Raw genomic sequence first — 19354 nt, 5'->3', positions numbered from 1 at the left:
CACTTAATTTTTATAACAAATACAGAGCTTATAAACAGGAGGCCCAAAAACCTTTGAAGAATTTATTTAATTATAGTATGTTCTTATGTAAAGAACCTTGAAAAATGTTTCTTAGTTTTAAAACTATTTACTAAAACCATGAAATCTAGCCATTTCACAAGCATTTTAGAGGGCATTCTCTCTTTAAAAAATACAAGTGATCAGCAGACAATTGCCAACTGTCTTAAAATAGGAGCTGTTTCATTGCTTCCAGAGAGCCCTCGTGCTTATTTATGATTCTATATTGCCATCAGATGCTCTGATTCTGAAGTGTGAAGATAAAGAGATTGGTTGACTCCATTCCATTCTTAAGTCTGCATTGAACATTTCTTGTTTATCAAATGCTAGGAAATCTATAAATAAATTGAGTGCCAAAAAGCTAAGAGTTGAGCTTACAATACAATTGTGATGACAGACACTATATAAATTATCAAACAATTGTGGAATACATTGTTATATCAACAAGATACAGTGATGGAGGAAATTGAGGGAAGGTAGAGCAGCCATTAAAAAGCCAGTAAGCTACTCCATATAAGCCACTTGGAGTGACTTGAAAAGGAGGGAACTTTCCACGTTTTTGGAACAAGGTGTGTTTGAAGAAGGGGGTTAAAAATATGGCAGCCTTGAGGGAATAAAAGAAAGTCAGTAAGATAAGAACAGAGCAGCATGCAACAAGCAGCATAGAGGATGACAGGGTTTGAAGTCATGCAGGGTATAAATTCCGGGAAATGTACTCACTGACTTCCATATGAAACTGTAACCCCTCTGTACTTCACTTTGACAATAAAGGAAAAAGAAAAATCACACACACAAAAATGAGGACTTTAGCCAGGTGCCAGTGGCTCATGCCTATAATACAGCTACTTAGGAGACTGAGATCTGAGGATCATGGTTCCAAGCCAGCTGGGGCGGGAAAGTCCACAAGACTCTTATCCCCAATTAACCACCAGAATGCCAGAGGTAGAACTGTGACTCAAAGTGGTAAAGCACTACTAGCCTTGAGTGAAAAAACTCAGGATTAGTGCCCAGGCCCTGGGTTCAAGCCGCACCAGGGAATAGGGTGTGGGGAGGGAGGTAGATTGATTAAAACTGAAATGTAAATTAAATTTTTCTGTAAGCTTAGTTTTACTACTGTGCAGAAAAGAAAATGGATTAGAGAAAAACGCGTAGAATAATGTGTTATGTTTTTTAAAATAATGAAAACTAGTCATTCATTCAGAATATGTCAAATAATGGAATGCCATCATATCTCTTCAGGCTGGTGTTTTTTTTAAACTTCTGCAATTGGTCAACAGACAATGGCATGCATCATCATCATCATCATGATCATCATCATCATTATTATTATTATCTAGAAGTACTTGTTCACAGGATTTTGTGAGGTTAATGCATCTCCATCAGTGTGACCCCTTCCATTGTTCTCCTCCATCTTTCTCATCCAGAATCCCATGCCCTAAAGTTACCTGCTTTCATTTTCACATATGTACATTGAATAAAATAACTGTATGCACCCACCCTTCCTCTCTCCATTCCTCTGCCCCCATTTGTCAGCTTAAAAAAGTGTGTTGTTTCATTACTCCTGGAAAGTACCTCACTTATTTAGGTTTTAGTGGTCTTTTAGAAAAGACCTCTGGTTCATTTCACTGTGTTTCCTCCCCATAAACACTATGTAGTAGTTTTCTTTTTTTTTTTTCATCGATCTGTAACGATCTTTACTATATCATATCCTCTCTACACTGTATATTATCTAAACTCAAGATGGAATTTTGTGATGTTGGCATTTCCAGGTCATCTTTGATATTTTCAAATTCTAAAGCATCTTTGTCTCTTACCAACAAAAATTAAAACTAATTTGAACTACTTTATCCTTACCATTTATAAAAGAAACAGTCAATGTCTATCTCTATCTAGTACTTTAGAGTTAATTGTTAGGCTAATATTTTTCTAAGCTTCCAAAAGAATAACTCAAAGGAAGTTAATTGTGTTTCCATAGAGCTTGACCTTTGGGATAAAAGAGAAGGCTTGTTTGTATCTCCTTTAATCTTCAATGTCCTTTCCAATTCATGATTTAAAATGACCTAAATTAACCAAATTAGCAGAAAACACGTAGGAAGTTAGTCTATGTGGTCCTTAAGTGATTGCTTTGGTGAAATCAGCAAACACATCCAATTTTAAACTGAGCTTGAAGTGAGATGAGTAGATGTTAAATAATTTTCTCTTTCATCTCAATGTATTTCAGTGACGAATTCTGTCTTAAACATTTACATGATTACAAGCACTGAAATTAAATTTCATGATGAATAATTAAGCACTACTCTTCAGAGTCCCTGGGAGAAATCACATTTGCTACAGCACAAACACTTGGAATAATCGATTGGGAGTCAATTGGCAAAGCACTTCAGTTTTAATTTTCAGTTCTGAAGGATCTTCCTTCACTTCAGCTTTTAGCAGCCCCTCCTCTCCTGCTTGGCAGTGAGGTGGTGAAGCAGGATTTCCGTTTTCTTGGATATTTTACACTGTGATGTATGAGTCCTCACTTGGCTTCAATAGGTTTTTGTGCAATAGCGCTTGTAACATAGCTACTAGTGTCAAAGTTGTGCCTATGTTGTAGCTATTTTATTAGATGTTTTTTATTAAGTAGTTGTACAAAGAGGTTTCAATTCCATAAATGGGGTTATGAGTACAATGTATCTTAATTAATGTTTCCACTTCTACAATTCTCCTCCATTTTCCCCCTCTCCAATCTCTACCCTCAAGTTACATAGCACTTTTCTGGAATAGATGAGTTTGGGAGAGATAAGGGAAACTGATTAAAAGAGTGGCATTGTTCAAGGTGGTTGTACTGTACTCACAAATGGACAGCTTGAATTTAAGCCCCTTTGTACAGCTATTTAAGAATTTAAGAATATTATGTTTGTATATATAATAATACGTGTGTGTGTGTGTGTGTGTGTGTGTGTGTGTGTGTGTGTGTGAGTTCTGGTGTTCAGGGCTTAGCCAATTCAAGAATGCTGCTTTCAGAAAAGATCATGATTTCTTTTTCAGAAAGAAAACTAAATTCTAACTACTGACCAAATACATTCAATTATTTCAATTATCTCAGACATTTAAACCTGTAAAAACCAGTGTTTCCTTCACAACTGGAATAGAAATAGTTGACCCATATATTTGTCTGGCAGGAATGGAGGAAAGACCTCAGTTGGGTACTGGGACTTCGAATCAGCATCTAGAGCAGCATTAGTAATAACTGTGCAACCTGGGATTTGTTGTAACTCTTTTTGGGCCTCAGCTTTATTTGTAATAGAAGGATGAACTTGATTGTGCATCAACTTTCCTTTGGCTCTAAATTTTCTAGGTGATTCTCATTGTACATATTGTCAAAAAGGAAATAAAAGTAAAGCACCTGACCTCTCCATCCCCAGTCACAGGCTTTGCCTAGACCCAGAAGTCCCAGTGCTCCTGAAGGCTGCTATGCTCATCACTAAGATGTAACTTTCCCTTGTCTACTAATTACCCTGAGGCTCTTTTAGGAAAGTGGGAGGATCAGCAGCAGAAACTTCCGTTACTTATTTCTGGAGGCAATGGAATCTTTTCATTTGTATTTGCAAGAACAGGTGAGAAAGATATATTCAGAAGCCGTAGACATATGAAAACAAGCAAGCATGTTATATTTCTATAAACAGTGATGTTTGAATGCCATATAATTTTAACTTAAATTAAAATATCACTCATCTTGATTTATTTGCAATCATGTGAACATGTAAAAGGCTTTGAAGAGGAGACATTTGTGGAGGCTCACTCTTGCCGAAGAGGTCAGAGGCAAGGAAATCTTCCTTCATGGACTCGGAACTTAAACATGAGTTTGTTGCATATTTTTCTCCTCACTTCTCTCATTATTACAATTGTGAAGAACACATTTCTTTGAATGGATTACTGTAAAGATTAAATGCGTTGTCCTGCAAAACACTGGTGGCTCAAGTGTAATTTTAGCTACAGACTTAGTAGCTAAATCTAAGTTAAGCCTATGGTAAGCTAAGTGTACTTAAGCTTAGGGGCATAAATAGTTTCAAACCCCATTTCATCCAGTGGCGTGGTCCACTGGCACAGGCCTTCATCTCAAACTATAGAAGAAGCACAGTGGCTGGTGCTGTGCAGTGCGGTGGCGTGCCTCTCCACCTGGAGACAAAAGAGAGCACAAATAGGAGAATTACAATCCTGTCTTTTGGGGCATAGAAACGTTATCTTGAAAATCATCAAAGCAAAACACAGAGTGGCTTGATTGGTAGAGCATCTGCTTAGCAAGTGCAAGACTGTGAGTTTAAAACAACAAAACAAAGGCCAAAAACATAGTAAGTGTTCTTGGACTCAGAAGATATATAACATCATTATGATTTATCTTTTAGTCACATTGGTAAGAAGCAGAACATCCCTTCAAAATGTCATGACCTGATCATCAGACCCTAAATATATATATATATATATATATATATATGTTGATTATAAAGAAAAGTGACAGAGACATTAGGGTTGCTAAATAGGGACATTGAAGTTGCTAATGTATTGAGCTGCCGGTAGAAGGATTGACTTGGATTATGTCAGTGAGCCCAACCTAATCACGGGGTGTTAGAAGAAAGCAGAAGAGACAAGGCTCAAGAAATGCTAGTGAGAGAAGCTGTGGCCTATCACAAACTCGTGGGTGCTGGCAGCCACCAGATACCTGACAGGGCAAGAAAATGGCTTCTCCCCTAGACTTGCCAAAAAATAAAAATAAAACCACTGAGTCTTGTCTAAATCTTGACTTTAGTCCAATGAGATCCATTTTGAACTTCTAGCTTCTAAAATTTGTTGTAACAGCTACAGGAAACTAACACATACTGTTATTATACATGCAAAAAATGGCCTACTCTCCAGTAAAGTATCTTATTCCTTCTTTCATAATGTAGATATTATATAATAATAAAATAATATAATAGTGTAATAAAAATAGTGAAATAAAAATAAAATAGTATAATCGTGTAATATTGGAAATGGCTGACCAACCATGAATTCCATTGTCTGGCTTTTTTCTTTTCTTTTTTTTTTTTTTTGCATACAGCAAAATCTTGACACAAAAATCAGTTTGCTAAAAAGAAAATAAAAGTCAGGTTGTTTTTGGGTAAAGGCAATCAGATACAAGGTACCCTTGTTCTTTCTAAAACTAAATGCAAAGAATTTCACATTGGATGCTGGAGAACTCAATAGCTTAATTCCTTAGAAGGCAAAGTCAAAATATAATACCAGGAAGCAGATACTTGAAAGGTTAGGGTGAGGTCAAGGGGAAAAGGGTACAAGACAAATGAAGAGAAGAGGGGGATAATGCAGTCAAGAATCAAATGTATATCCTAGAAAGAGAAAAGATGAATGAGAATGAGGAGAGAGGTGATTTGATCAACATATATTGTATTCATGAACTGCTTTGTTAAATAACAACTCCTTTTACCACTCCTTTAGCATAGTTTTACAAAGATGAAACCAGCTTTGTTTCTTGAATCTCCATCTGAATAAAAGCCACCAGCAGTGAACTGCTAAATGGAAAAAAATGTTAAAAAATTATTGTTTGAAGGGGCTGGGGATATAGCCTAGTGGCAAGAGTGCCTGCCTCGGATACACGAGGCCCTAGGTTCGATTCCCCAGCACCACATATACAGAAAACGGCCAGAAGCAGCGCTGTGGCTCAAGTGGCAGAGTGCTAGCCTTGAGCGGGAAGAAGCCAGGGACAGTGCTCAGGCCCTGAGTCCAAGGCCCAGGACTGGCCAAAAAAAAAAAAAAAAAAAAATTATTGTTTGAGCCCCCGTGCTAAAACTTACTTTTTAAAGCAGACAGCAATCTTATAGCAGAGGTAGTATCTGTAACTAAATTCACCTTCAATGCATTTCACTAGAAAACTGGCTAATAACATTGGCTTCACAATCCTTTTCTTTGCAATCCTTTTATCTCTCCAGAAAAGGACACGTGTTTCCATGGATTTATTAGTGAGGATATTGCCCTTTTAATACATAATTTTTCTGCTGATACCAGAAACATCATTACTAAATGATATGACTTCTAGATACTTTAACTCTTTGCCTTGGAGCATTGATAAAGACACCAGCATAGAATCACAGAGGATTTGTGGAGGAAGGTGCGTTGTTCTCACCTCCTCACCTTTGTGATGCACACATAGCTTTCACAAAATGGGACCTGCCTTGTATGAAGCCCTGCATGCTGATTTTTCTGACACCTTAGACTCAGGCTCTCTCCCCTGGCTACTCACTAGTAGTCATTCTACATGTTTTAGAAAAGAATGGTTGGAAGAAAACTACAAAGACATGGTGATTATATAAAAAAAAAACTTGTTATAAAACAAAATGACAATCTGTCAAAACAAACTGAGTTGGTGCAGAAGTCATAGGGCTGGAATGGTCTGCGCAGATGAGGAGCACCATACTTGGCCTGCAGTGCTTCCGGGCTTGAGAGGTTGTACTTCGTAACCACAGAGTACAAAAGGAGAAAAATAAGTTTTGTTCACAAGTAAGCCTGGGACACTGTGAGTTAAACAAATCAAATACTTTTGTTTTATTTGCCATTATTGGAGATTTCGCCACATTTTTTTTAACTTTTAAAATTGTTATTATGGAGGAGATATGCAGAGGAGTTAGGCTTACATAAGTCAGGTAAAGAGTACATTTCTTTTTGGATAATGTCACCCCTTCCCTTGCTCTCTACCAGTCTTTCCCTTCCATTTCCACTCACAAGTTGTATAGTTTTTCAACATAGTGTCCAGTAAATACCACTGCTGTGTTCGTTCACCCTTTGTCCCTCCATTTCTGCGACTCCCTTTCCTTCTCAAAGACAGACAAATGAACAAAAAAGATAAAAAGAAAAACAAAAATAACAATGAAGAAAAAAAACCTCTTGTTTCCATTTCCTGGGGTTCATTTTGGTAAATATTATTTTATGTTATCAGATGCACATAGGCATTGCAGCTTTGTGGTCCCCTCGAAAGAATATTCTCCTTTTGTCACATATTTTTAAATAATTATGACATGTAAAGGTGCCACTATAAAATATATTTGTTTATGGATTAGCATATACAAGTATATAGAATATGGATATAAAAATGTATCATAAACATGAAAATAGGTATGAAATAAGCATATTTTGATAATGTTTCAAAGATGTTTCCTTACTGGTGATGCTAGTTCAGGAGTTATTCTAGCTATACATTCTTTTTCTCCTTTACTATATAGTTTTTTTTTTTTGTTTTGTTTTGTTTTGGCCAGTCCTGGGCCTTGGACTCAGGGCCTGAGCACTGTCCCTGGCTTCTTCCCGCTCAAGGCTAGCACTCTGCCACTTGAGCCACAGCGCCGCTTCTGGCCGTTTTCTGTATATGTGGTGCTGGGGAATCGAACCTAGGGCCTCGTGTATCCGAGGCAGGCACTCTTGCCACTAGGCTATATCCCCAGCCCCTTTACTATATAGTTTTAACCCAATTATACATATATTCTTGAGATATTGTTAGTAGATAGGAAAGTAGAAAGCCCTAAACCATTTCTTGATTTCTGGTGTTAGAATGTCCAAGACTACAAAGAGTGTTTTGAATTCTAAGATGGTGAGTTTTACCTGTGTTTTCTTCAATCTGTGATCTCTGCAAAATCTGAGGATAATGTCTATCAGCCTGTCTGGACCCCCACCAGCAGCAGCACCAGCAGCTTCCTTGCAAGTAGTTTAATCAATGGCACAGATTCATTCTGCATCAGTTGAACAAGGCTGGTAGCTGTCAGGCATGCAGCCATGGAGAAATAGTGTTATATATTGCTCTGCATCCCTTGCTGTGAAGTCTGACAGATCTACATGCCAGTCCTACCTAGTATCTCTATGATCTTGGGAAAGTTCTTTTGTGTCAGTTGCTCCTTTCTGAAGTACAGCAACAATAGTAAATTGAAAACATAGGAGAATAAAATGACACTATATGTATTACCAGTATCATTAATAGTAGATGATATAATTCATTTCCTTCATGTCATATATATTGCCAGTTAGTTTAGTTGTGGGGAAGCATCAATAAGATCAAAAGACCACAAAGTCTGAAAGATGCAGTTGAAATAAAACAATGCCCTCTCCTCTTAATAAAATGGTTCTGATAGCATCTTCTTCTCTTAATGCTCCCTACTGGATAGCTTATAATACGGAGTTAGGATCGATAACCTGAGATTCCTAAATCTCCATCATAAAAGAATCTGTTCTCATCCCATACTGACTCTCACCCAAACCATTTCTGCTCACAGAATCCTCCCAAATTAGATGAGACAATTTCATTTCTCTAAGAGCCCAAGCAATCTAAATCACTTCCATTCCTTTAAGCAAAGAGAAGATCAAGTCCAATGCCTTTGAGTCATTTCAGTTGCCAATCTATTGTGGATGGTAAAAGCAGTAATCCTACTGATTTGAGTTGAACAAACGGTGAATGTGGGGATTTGCAAACTCAATCATGAGTTTATGGGTTTCTAACACCAATTAGAGTTGCCTTTAAAACACTCTTGCAATCTCACTCACTAGAATACTACCCCTAGAAGTACTAGTCTTTCTCTGTTCTTTAAACCAGTTCTACCAAAAATACTACTAATAATGGAGTTTTCTGTATTCCTCCAAATGAATCCTAACTCACAATTATTGTAGAATTTAAGTTCCCTTGAAGCAAATGTAGTTTTATTTACTTTACCAGAATTAAGACAATGAAATTCAGGTTGATAAATATTCAGAATGACAGAGTTGCATGAGAATTACATGATAGGAGACAATCTAAAATCATGTTTCTGTTTCAAATGGGCTGGCTGAGTTGGCCCATCATTCAAATGGTTTTCAACTACCTCCTCCATGTGTGGAAATTCTCTGTGAGCCCCACTATGTCCTACCTGTCCCATTACACTGATGTAAGCATGTGAGTGTGACAGACATGCTCAGGGCACATTCTTTTTTTAAAATTAAAGTTGTAAAATAACGTTCAGTGGGGTTACAGTTACACAAATTAGATGATGAGTACATTTCTTTTTGGAGAGTGTCAACCTTTCCCTCATGGGTATTTTCCCCCTCCTGAACCCCTCCCTGCCAAGTTGTATAGTTCATTTCTAACATAGTGTCCAGTGAGTATCACTGCTGAGTTGGCTCATTTTTGCTTATAATTTATAATTTAATTTTTTTGTCAATGTGATGTACAGAGGTGTTACAGTTACATAATAAGGTAATAAGTATACTTCTCGTTGAACTTATTACCTGCTCCCTCATTTTTCTCCCACCTTCCCTTCTCCCTAACCCCCTCCCTACCAGCTGTACAGTTAATTTCCAACATATTGTCTTGTAAGTATCACTGTTGCATTGGTTCACCTTTTATTTTTTATCTCACCATTTTGATGTTCCCCTTCCCCTCTCTAATTCAGGGAAATGTATATACAATGCTCAGGGTGCCAAAATCAAATACAGTGACAGTAGGGGCAAAACCAGAGGGAAGATAAAAAAAGAAAAAAGAAATAATTTCATATAGTATATGAAAAATAACAACAATGATAAACCACTCATTTCCATATCCTGGAATTCATTTCCCTTAGCATCAACTTATGTGACCATATGTACATAGATATTGAGCTATTGTGATCTTCTGCTAGGACTATCCTAGACATGTGCTAATTATTACCAATGAGAGAAACTATAGAGTCTATGTTTCTTTGGGTCTGGCTCACTTCACTAAGTATGATTTTTTTCCCCAAGCTTTTCCATTTCCTTGCAGATAGGGCAGTTAGCTATGTGTCTGTAGCCTAATCTGGTTTTTGGTTTTGTTTTTATTTCAGGGTGCATTTATTGTCTTTTTCATGGCAAAAACATTGATATATCAAGGTCAACAAAGACCTACTTGTAGAGGTGCCATACTATAGAGTGAAGTTCATACAAGGAAGAGTCAGTAGACAGGAGTTCTAGTATGCCATCTAGCAACTAGTCACACTCAGTGATGCTTGAACATGTTTTTTGTTTCTATTAATAGCAGAGATCCCTTTCTAAAATCATGCAGGAGTTTTCCGGTTCAATTAAAATGTTTTAGAAAAAGGCTGGTGAAGTAAACAGTAATATTCATATTTAAAAAAAAAAACTTAGACCATACAATATATACAGTTCATTGGCAGTGAGAACCTCACGGTAAAGATAGCCAGTTCTCTTGAAGATCTGAAAATTCCCTGCGTCATTCAAATAGTATAGTTGCCAAAGAACTCTGGAGAAAGAGTTGCCATGGAAACAGCACACTAGACATCTCAAGAGGTGCATAAAAACATCTGACCGCTAAATAGTCAAAAAGAATGCTTAGCAATGTTGGAAAAGGGAAAAACAAAGGCCTTTGGATTGCTATTGCCACTCTGAACATATTAGCATAAGGTCAAAAGGCAAGAATCCCAACCTCAGAAGAAGTTTCACAGTGACTCAATTTACTGTTGGTCTCGTCTATGCCAGGCTCTTGTGATGACCTGAGTTAATCTATGGGAACATCCCAGACAGCATCAGTGAAATGCTCTACTGTTATCCTCTCTGTAATGTGATAGTTAATCTCTTTATGCAGTGACCCTCTAGAGAAAGCTTGCCTCTGCATGGGTAAAAGAAATGTCTATGTGGAACTCTGAAATAAAATGAATTTACATGTTTGTTGACATGATTTGCTTTAATTATAGGAACAACACAGGGTTCATTTTTTTTCAGAAATTTAAGCCATATAGCAACAAGGCAAAATTTCCCTTTCCACTTTTGAATTTCACAGCCTTCCCACAGGCCAAGTCAGTTAGCAGTTTTGTGTATAATCCTTAAGCCTCCTCCCTACATGTTCCTATAGTGGAATGGTGTTTGGTTTAAGGTTTATTATTTAATAAATGAGTATGTTTTGAACTTTATTGTGCCTGTTTCCACTTAGCTACATACTTTGTATATATTTTCCACTTCTTTACATGTGAATCTACCTTTAAATATATTGTTTTAAAATTTGCATCAAAACATGTCATATTTTCCTGAGGAAGCAAAATTACCTTCCTCCCCTAAGCACAAATTTATAAGTAGCCAGCAATAGGGACATATGTTAGAGTCAGGAAGTTAATTGCTTTTCATCTAGCTGAATTTAGGGAAAATGCATATACTTGATGAGCCTGGCTTATAAAGGGGAGAGTCTCAATTTATGATAACTGTGAATAAAGTCCCTGAGTTTTTTCTTTTCTTTTTCTTTGTTTTGCTCAAGGATAGTGCTCTACTATTTGAGCTACTGCTCTGCTTCTAGCATTTTGGGTACTTTATTGGGGATAAGCATCTCATGGACTTACTGCCTGGGCTGGCTTTGAACCATGATACTCAGATCTCAGCCTCTGAGTAGCTAAGATTACAGGCATGAGCAACCAGGGCCCAGATACTTTTATAATTTTTAAATTATTAGCATCACGAAGTCAAACAAGAGATTCTTATTTTTGACAAGCCCATATATGTACACAAGTTACTTGATCAGAACCAACCCCTTCATCATTCTCTCCCCTTCCCCTCCCCTTTCCCAAACCAATCGCAGCAATTTCACTGTTCTATTGTCACATAAGTAAATAAAATTTATTTTCTGTGTTTACTCTCCTTTATGCTTTCCATTTGCCTTTTGTTGTCCCACTAGGACTCCTATCCTAGGTAGTATATGCCATTTATTTTTCTTAAAGTTCAAGTTTGAGAGTACTTCACTATGGATATATGTTTATGCATACCCAGTACTAAAATCCAACTCTTTTCTGATCCATCCAATGACATTTTAAGCCATGGTTTCCTTTAGGATATTAGGCCTTTCCCATTTTCTCAAATTCTTAGGTACTTGGGGCCCTTTACATTTGTACTCTTTTTTGCATGTGTGCTTAGAGACACTAGAATCTTCCAACCCCTCTTACTGTGACAGGTTTCTGAGCATTAGTTAGGCCTCTACATACATATCATAGGCTCTTTACACATTATTTCCCTAATTGAATTTTACTAGTCTTTTTTTTTTCTTATTAATTGTCAAAGTGATGCACAGGAGAGGTTACAGTTTCATATGTTAGGCCTTGGGTACATTTCTTGTACTGTTTGTTACCTCCTCCCTCATTCCCCCCTCCCCCTCCCCCTTTCCCTCTCCCCTCATGAGTTGTTCAGTAGGTTTACACCGAATGTTTTTGCAAGTATTGCTTTTGCAGTCGTTTGTCTTTTTATCATTTGTCTCTCACTTTTGATATTCCCTTTCACTTCCCTAGTTCTAATACCAGTATATACAGTTTCCAATGTAATCAGATAAGACACAGTGATAGTGCAGGTACAACCACAGGAAGGGGATATAAGAGGATCACCAACAATAGAAGCCATGGTTTCACATGGCATGTTAAAAGTAATTACAACAGTGATACAACAGTCGAACAAAGGCCTCATATCTAAAATATATACAGAACTGAAAAAATTAAATTCCTCCAAAACAAAACCGCAAAGAACCAACAGCCCCCTCAACAAATGGGCTAAAGACTTAAAAAGAGACTTCTCTGATGAGGAAATGAGAATGGCCAAGAGACATATGAAAAAGTGCTCTACATCACTGGCCATAAGAGAAATGCAAATCAAAACAACATTGAGATTCCATCTCACCCCAGTAAGAATGTCCTTTATCAAGTAAACTAACAATAATAAATGTTGGAGGGGATGTGGCCAAAAGGGAACCCTACTTCATTGTTGGTGGGAATGCAAACTGGTTCAGCCACTCTGGAAAACAATATGGAGATACCTCAGAAGACTAAATATAGAGCTCCCCTATGACCTAGCAGTCCCACTTTTGGGCATCTACCCAAAAGATCACAAGCAAGAACACACTAAAGCCACCAGCACAACAGTGTTCATTGCAGCACAATTTGTCATAGCTAGAATATGGAACCAACCCAGATGCCCCTCAGTAGACAAATGGATCAGGAAAATGTGGTACATGTACGCAATGGAATTTTATGCTGCTATCGGAAAGAATGACATTGCCCCATTTGTAAGGAAATGGAAGGACTTAGAAAAAATTATACTGAGTGAAGTGAGCCAGACCCAAAGAAACATGGACTCTATGGTCTCTCTCATAGGGAATAATTAGCACAGGTTTAGGCTAGTCACAGGGAGGATCAAGAGCATAATAGCTATGCCCTTATGAATGCATAAGATGATGCTAAGTGAAATGAACTCCATGTTATGGAAATGACTGTTACTAGTCTTTTCTAATATGTCTTTCTCTTTTCCAGGGTACAGGTTCATTCACAGTATTTGACTTATTTATTCCTTGTCTCCCTTATTAAATGTCCAACTTCCTGAAAGTATTTCCTACATCTACTTCTTTTAAAATTGGATGCATCATAACTAATCTAGGTCTTGGTATATTATGGGGTCCAATAAGACAGTGCTAAGTGAATAATAATAGTGAAAGATTAAATTGTGGTATTCATAACCTTTTCTGAACTTACATTTTTTGAGATACAGCATCTAGTAGAAATTGTAGGTGGTAATTTTGATCATAATTGTGACTTGGTGCTTTGAATCCCTGTATATCATGATTTTTTTAATAAAACATCAATTGTTTCTTATTTTCTCTGTTGAGCAAAATGTTATTCTCCATTGATACAGGGCTAGATTAACATTTAACCAAAGATCTTCCCCCAGTGGGTCAGTCATCTAAAATACTAGTCAATAATCCTACTCTGTACAAAATTCTAAAAAGCCTTTCAGAACTAATAAACTACTTCCTAATTTGGTCTACTACTTTTTCCATGTGAAAAATTTATCAGTTCTAGTGGTGGATGTCATTCTTAAAGAAATAACTGATACATAATCTCTATTGTATTAACATAGGCATTATCAGATGGGATACTGACTTAGTCAATATTTTAAGTGCATATGTTAAGAACACGAGGGCTTCATTTAGGGGCATATCTCTAAAACTTTGGTACAGCAGAAAATAATGCATATTAGCAAGAGAGTTTATTAAAGGTAGAAAATTAAATTAAATTATCCAGGGTAAAGAATTGGATTCTATTTCTTCAAAAAAAATTTTTTTTGCCAAGAGCTCCTAATTGCTTTGAGCCCAGCAAACATTCCATCTGCATCAACAGCTCCCTGATGGTGTGCTTATTTTGAACATACCGCCTGAAATCACTTATTAAAAGTTGTTTAGGAAAGAAGTAAAATGCAGTTCCTATTATAGCATAAGTAAATACCTCTTGATATTTTAACCCTTTAAGAGATATTTTTTAAATGTCAAAATGAATGGAACATGATTATTTGAAATCAGTGAAAGAGTGGGTTCTACAATGAGTTGGAAGATAAACTTGCCAGCACAGTTAACATTTCATTCCTTTCAGAACCTACTCTGGACAGAATTTTACTGTGAAAAGCAAAAGCAGGGTGATATCAAATTCCCCTAGAGAGCACACTGATCATAACAATAATAGTTGATTGGTTTGGAGTGCAATGTTCTAGATAGCTGCTCATTAATTTCCATATTTTGCTTAGTTTTATCTTAAACCCCAGTAACAATAACAGGGCTACAGCTATAGTATCAGGTTATTCATACAATTAGGTTGCAAAGTATACGATTGAGAGATACAGGCTAAGCCTGTTTTTGTTTGTGTTTAGCTTGGCTGAATGGATGACATTTTATTAAACTGAGGTGAAGTTCACAGTAATTTTGTTTTGCCTCTTAATTTTAAAGGTAGCTCTAAAATACCAAACAAATGAAGTCAATTGCCTGAAGTTACATAGAGAGGTACCAGGATGTGATCAAGAGCAAAGATTTCATCATCTTGGGATGAAGTTGAAGGATTAGCCACCCACACCAATATACTAGCTGAAAGCCATTCTTATCTCTGTGTCTCAGCTGTGATTTGAGACGTGAAATTCTGATATCTCCAGAGGAGGATTTATCTTGAAGCTAAGAGAACTTCAGCATTGGGTTTCCTTCATTTTGTTCCAGAGGTTTATACCTAATTTTGTATTCTTTTTCCCCAGAATGTTTCCAGAGATGTGGAAGCTCAGTAGCAAGACTGGAACTGTCTTGGGGTCTATCTCATCTAGACAGTATGAATTCTTTTATTTGGTTGGTTGTGGGACTTGAACTCAGGACCTGAGTCCTGTCCCTGAGCCTCTTTGAGCTCAAGGCTAACACTCTATCACCAGATCCACAGTACCCTCCGGCTTTTTCTGAGTAGTTTGTTGGAGATGAGTCTCACTGATTTTTATGCCCAGGATGGCTTAGAAACTTGATCTTCAGATCTCAGCTTTCTAAATATCTAGGATTACAGGTGTGAGCCATCCATCCCCAGCTAGTTATAAAATCTTTGTTTATGACCTGTGATAAAACCAAGATTTCCAGCATTCAAGTCAGAATTCTGTCTCCTGTACAATGACAGATGTCTCTTCTCTTCCATCTCCAAACTTTGAGACCTTGTCTCATGAACTCTTCCTGTCAACTTTACCAGTCAGTGAACTCCAAATGCTTCTATCCTTCTTGACAATGCTATGGGCTCTAACATTTATCCTTTCCTAGTTCTTTCTGATAATGCTTGCAGGAGAATCTAAATATGATTGTGTGTGTTCCATTTTTGCTATTTATTTTTTTCTTTTATGAAACCAGTAAGTGCAAGACAAGTAAATACTGTGATGTTTTAATTCTCATTTTCCGGGGGATTCATGTCGTAAGAGAGGCTGCTTATAAAAGCAAGGAAATGAGGAAGGTCGAAGGTGAAGCTCCAGGGCTGCCTCCTGTCTTCTTGAAAATCAATTTTCTGTGTGGGATCTATCTGGAACTCAACAGCAGTGGTTCTACCTCAAGATGTCTGGAAGAAACAATTTGAAAGAAGTGAGATGGTAGATACTTAAAATGATTTATAAAAAAATTTCACTTCTGAAAGGACATTTTCAAGATTGCTGACATTTTAAATGAAATTAAGTACTATTTTGCTTTTTTTCCCTTAATACTTTAGTTGAGTTCAAAGCAGTTAACATTTTATACTTTGAAAATAGTTGCATATTTCACAAGTACCAGCTCAACTCTGGATAGCATAAAGGAGACTTTTAATTTATGTATCATTTCAACTGAATGTAGCTTATAAAAGAAGACAAAAAATCAAATTGCATTGAGTTTTAATCAAGGATGCTTGTTTTATACAACTTTTGTCGTGGGGCTAAAATCTCCTCTCTCACAATGCCAATACATCATGAGTTAATTACTGGTATCAATTATTTAAATATGTTTATTTCCCAAATAATATTTTTCCATTAGAGCAGTTACTTTGAATTTTCTATTGCATATAAACTAGCTCATGAATTATTTAATACCAAAGTCAAGGTGATACTCCCAGGCTGTTGAGATGTTTTGAGAGGAACAAACTAATAGAAGCATGGTTCTAACATAAATGAACTGCTCCTGGCAAGTCTTCCTGGGTATTCTTGTCTTGGGTGCTCATTGGTTTTTTTTTAATGCTTCATAGCAAGTTATATTATCAGATTTTCTCATTCTTAGTTTTCATATCTTATGGTCCAAATAGTCCTGTAGTCCCTGCTCCTCATCATCAAGCCCTACTAAAAAGCAAGAGCTCCAATGGGCAGATTTTCTGCTTCAATTCAGCAACAAGTAATCAATCAGCTTGGCATCCCCACCTGAATCCAAACAAGGTTTACAACCAATCAAATTGAATAGGCAAACGACCCTGCACTCCCTAGAGATTTCACAAGTTCTCAAATGGGGAAGTCATTTTTCTCGTAGCATGTGATCTCACTGGTCAAAGTTAATTCATTCTTCCTCCCATAATCCAGATACCACCAACTGGATTACTACTTAGAAAATGTAAATCTAATTTTTGTACTGCTCTCTTTTATTATATATACACTCCATTTTCTTTGTGTATTATTAGGATCCGTAAGTGGTTTTACAAAGGGATTTAATTCAACATAATCAGTATGTTGTTTGAATACAGTTTAGTTTGTTTCATTAAAATCAGTTTGCTGTTTGAGTACAATTGGTTTGTCTGAGTACAATGAATCTTGGCCAATTATTCTGATATCATCAGGTATTTCTCTGAATCTGGAAATATTTCTGCTTTCTGATCCCTTACAAAAATGAATTGGGACTGGCAGGTCCCTGAGTCTTCCAGAATGCTGGGCACCTCTAGCTGTTCCTCTGCAAATCAGGATGTTATCACTGACATTATGGAGCAATACAATATTGCAGTAGTCTCTGTTAGACTAGACAATGAGAGAGAGAGAGAGAGAGAGAGAGAGAGAGAGAGAGAGAGAGAGAGCTAGTATAGTCTAGCAGAAAAGCATTATTAATGAGCATGTTCTGCCAATTCTGTGGTCTTTTTTTTCCTGGTCCTGAGGTTTGCACTCAGGGCCCAAGCACTGTTGCTGAGCTTTAGTGCTCAAGGCTAATACTCCATCACTTGAGCTATAGCTCCACTTCCAGCTTTTTTTTTTTCAGTAGTTAATTTGGCCACAAGGGTCTCACTAATATTTCTGGCCCTTCTGGCTTTGAGTTTCACTTCATCTTCAGATCTTAGCCTTCTGAGTAGTTAGGAATACAGGCTTGAGCCACTGGCACCTGACCCTGAAGGTCCTCTAATCTGATCCTTTTATCTGATCAAAATACAAAAGAATGCATTCAACAAATCACCTCTCCCTACCTTGTGAATAAGAAGCTTTATAAGCCTGCTCAGTGGATAGATTGCATTCAGCACAGCAGGTGTTAAAAGGGCTGCCACTTATTTGAGCCTACAGTGGTTTTTACTACCATCATTCCTTAGAATCTGTTTTCTCAGGAATCAATCTAGCAAGCTCAGCATAGAGACAATTATGCCTGCAGTCCTCTAGTAGGTCTCTAATGGTGGCATTAGAAGAACATCCTTTGTATTAAAGGCAGGTATTAAAATCTAGGGGGAAAGCTACAAGTCAGAAAAACCAAGGTTTCAATATTTGAGTCATATAACTTGATGACTGTGCATGATCCACTTATTTAATGTCCTGTGTCTCATTCCATCTATCTTCAAGTGGCCTGGTATGGATGACTATACAAATAAACAGATAAGTACAGACCGTTTCCTTAATATTTGTAGATATTTTGTGTCTCCTCAGCCCTTTAGCACTATTCCAAACACTCAGGGACAGAAATGTGAGCAATGTAATGAAATGAGGTGCTACTGGACTATAACTGCCCTGCTGAACACTGGCAAAGAACAAAACAACAGCTGTCACTATGGTCAGTCCAACCACCGAGGAACAGCTGCTAAGAATTTATAACTTCTGTCAGCACATAGCCTTGGGGAACAGGGCTATCCAGAAATTCAAATACTGCAAACCCTAAACAGCAAAGGCTCTGCTCTTCCATATTTCAAACCCATCAAATCCTCAGTGAACAGATTCCTGCACATCCATTTTCTTACAACTCAAGTCCATGGTGGGTAGTGACAAAGAACAACTAGGAAACCATTTTTATTCTCCATCTTTCAAAAGTTTAATCTTTAAAAAGAAATTTGATTGATTATAGGTATTATGAGGAGTTTACCTTGTTCACTAGATAAGAATGCAGAACTATGAAAGTGTGACATCCCTTGGAGCTGGAAAATAAATTTGGATATATATAGTTAAGTTTTTCTATAAAAAGCAATATGAGATTAGCATAGTGGTTTAGATCTGTAATTTCAGCCACTTGAGAGGTAGAGAGCAGGAAGATAGTAGTTAGAGGCCAACCAGGGAGAAAGTTAGTGAGACAACAAATAAGCTAAGTGTGGTAGTACCCATCTACATTCATACTTCAAGACCAGCCCTGGGCAAAAGTGAGAGCCAATGTGAAAACAAAAATGGATAAAGCACATAAGGCTAGTGGCATAGATAAAATCGTAGAGTGCTTTTCTTGCAAGTACAAGGCTCTCAGTTCAAAATACCAGTACTACTCAAAGACATATATACAAGTTAAGAATGTAAGTAACATTTGGTTCGAATGTATCCAGTTAAATTTGTTTCTCACTGTGCTTGTTTGATCAGTGTCCTGGATGACTTCACATAAGTATTAAAGATGTTTGTATGAAGAGAAAGAATGTCTGGATTTACCAAAATGGTAAGTCAATTTAAAATATTTTAAGTTAGACAAACCTACTATTATGAAGCCTATTTAAAATTCAGCAGTGAACCTCAGTAATGAATAATGTCATGTAAGTGTGTGTTCACAGTTTGTTTCCTAATTTTTCAGTCAATGAAA

Source organism: Perognathus longimembris, chromosome 12, assembly GCF_023159225.1.
Source record: "Perognathus longimembris pacificus isolate PPM17 chromosome 12, ASM2315922v1, whole genome shotgun sequence".
Taxonomy (NCBI): domain Eukaryota; kingdom Metazoa; phylum Chordata; class Mammalia; order Rodentia; family Heteromyidae; genus Perognathus; species Perognathus longimembris.
The sequence above is the reverse complement of the archived record's forward strand: the minus strand, read 5'-3'. Positions refer to the sequence as shown.